At 31.8% G+C, this 2,827-nt stretch overlaps 1 long non-coding RNA gene across 1 annotated transcript; it reads right to left on the bottom strand.

The window, feature by feature from the left end:
* Window positions 1–534: 534 nt before the first annotated feature.
* On the bottom strand, window positions 535–2,419 carry LOC126653666 (uncharacterized). Its single transcript, XR_007632294.2, has 3 exons — window positions 2,345–2,419; window positions 1,191–1,264; window positions 535–704 (listed from the first exon to the last, which is right to left on the bottom strand). It is a non-coding gene; the product is annotated as an uncharacterized LOC126653666 (long non-coding RNA).
* Between the last annotated feature and the right edge of the window lie 408 nt (window positions 2,420–2,827).

Genomic DNA, 2,827 nt, shown 5'->3' with positions numbered 1-2,827 from the left:
TAAACATTTGGCTTAAATCGCTAAAAAGGCGAAACGTTTGGATTGGTTTAGTAACGTTTTAAACTTTTGGCTTAAATCGCTAAAAAGGTGAAACGTTTGGATTGTTTCTTAACGTTTGTAAACGTTTGGCTTAAATAGCTAAAAAGGTGAAACGTTTTGATTTGTTTCGTAACGTTTTAGACATTGGGATTGGTTTCGTAACGTATTAAACGTTTGGCTTTAATCGCTAAAAAGGTGAAACCTTTGGATTTGTTTCGTAATGTTTTAAACGTTTGGCTTGGTTTTTGTCACGACCCATTTTCATGAATCGCGACCGGCGCTAGGGTATGGGTAATTTAGTACCAAAACCCGTAGCTAGCCTTTCATTTAATACATAAACATATAAACCTGCAGAAAACCAATGCTCGGGGGCAACCGAGACTTCAGCCTAAACCTAGCAGTTATAATATTCAACAGTTAATATAACATGCTTATTCAGTTCCGAGTCTAAAATAGATTTATCATAAACCAATGTAAATAATATAACATGCCAAAGCAATATAACCAGTCGAACCAATCCGACAAAATATATAATAATAATAATAAAGACGTCTATTTACTACTGCGGTCTAAGAATAAAACAGTTTTACAGTTTTATTAAAAATAAAAGGAACCTCCGAGGAAAAGTAAATGCGGAGATCACCAGACTCTCTCAGATCATAACCCTGGGGAAAATTGGGAAAACAACGGGGTCAGATATACTGAGATGAGTTTATACCACTATCTACATTTATTAAGTGGAAAACCTTTAAAACCGTTTAAAACATTTAATAATGATATTACGAATAATAGTTGGAACCCTAATCCACAATTCTAAACAATAAACATAATCCAACAGGTCTGGTCTCGAGAGCTGAGCTACACCGAGTTACCACTGACCACACTTATACCAGAGTCCCGAGAACTGAGCTACACCGAGTTACTCTACTTGGTCCCGAGAGCTATGCCCATACCGAGTTACCGCATTACCATAATTACCTTTTCCAGATCAATTACCGGTGCGCACGCAGCCCTAATGATGCCCATTAGGTAGCATGTTCCAACTAGAAGCCATAATATAAAAACAGTTCGAAATATACATACAATATATATATTTAATATTAAAATAACAATTTACTTAATAAAGCGGTAAATAGTAAGTACAAACTCACATCTTGCTAGTCCACGTGATTATCCGCAAGCTACTAATCCTGGTTCGCCTCAGAAGTACGAACAGACGACGGGTCTAGACAAATAAAATATTTATTAAAACAGACCCTAACTCTAGAGAGTTCTAGACACCACATAGGACTAGCACAAATAATACGTCGGGAATAAACAATCCAAAGCAACACCAATATACCCAAAAGATAATAAAGTCCAATTAATATAAGTATATTGAGTTCTCGCTTAAAAAAACCATTTTGCAAATATTATTTAAAAATCCTTAAATAATAATTAATTTCCAAATAGTGGGTTAGCCGACTTACCGATAACTGCCAAGCTAACCTCACTTGTCGGGTGACATAAGTCTAACCCGATCCAAAACATCCAACCAAAGTAAAACAATTCTTTTTATATCCAGAAATAATTTAATAAACCAAATTTACCATTTTAGAAATAAAGAAACTCAAATATAGTTTAAAACTCACTTAAGTGTAAAACTAGCTAGTTTCTGAAAATAGCCAATACATACTAAAATGAATAAGATACTAACTTCCAATTGCATTTAGATTAGTAGTAAATCACACAATATTCAATATACATAAACAATTAAGATCTAATCGCATGCCAAAATCGCTAAATGAATTGATAACGCAATTTTTGCTAGTTTAACAAATAAATGATTCTAACGCGTAGCTAAAATTAGCTAACAGAACATACCAAACCCTAATAGCACGTTCTGTAGCATTATCAGAGAACTAGTTCAGATCTATTTAATATTCCAATTGCAATTCCAAATTCAACATAAAATACCATAAGCATGTAAAATCCACCAAACTAACATATGATATACTAACGCATTGATTTGTAATAACCAATAACAACATAATATGTTTGTACAATGATAAATCATAATCATTAACCACATGATGAGCATACATAAACAACCAATTTTAATATTGAAACAATTTATACAAACACAACGCACATAACCAAAATTCTAATTGATTCTGCCATGAAGCCAAAAGGACACCACTAATACTAAGCATGTGAAATCAATTTATTAATTATGTAACATGGCCAAAGTCAATCTCAACCATCCTAATAATTCGTCATACACGAGTAAGATTGAATAAACAAAAATTTAACAATGCAGTATTACCTTGGACGAACAATGATATCCCACAGAAAACTTGTATTATGAAATTTTAATCTCAAAAAGAAACAAAAAAAAAAACAAACGGCAAGCTTTTATTTTCTTTGTATCTCAATTTAGTTTCCTTTAAATAGGCTTAGACTAGATTTAAGGTTTTATTTTAAAATAGACAAAATATCTATTTTAGCCCTTATCTTATTATTGTATTATTTTATTTAATTTATTATTACTATTACTACTACTACTACTACTACTACTACTAATATTATTATTATTATTATTATTATTATTATTATTATTATTCTCGGACATAAAAAATCACTGGAAACCAAACAGAAAACACAGGATATTACATTCTCCCCACCTTAATAAAATTCGTCCTCGAATTTAAACAACAAAACAAACATAACCAACAACATAGTACACACACAAAACACATCTAAATCTCATAAACAACAAACCCAACATACCTCAAGTAAAGAGGAAAGG

This window comes from Mercurialis annua, linkage group LG6, assembly GCF_937616625.2.
Source record: "Mercurialis annua linkage group LG6, ddMerAnnu1.2, whole genome shotgun sequence".
NCBI lineage: Eukaryota > Viridiplantae > Streptophyta > Magnoliopsida > Malpighiales > Euphorbiaceae > Mercurialis > Mercurialis annua.
The sequence above is the reverse complement of the archived record's forward strand: the minus strand, read 5'-3'. Positions and strand labels throughout refer to the sequence as shown.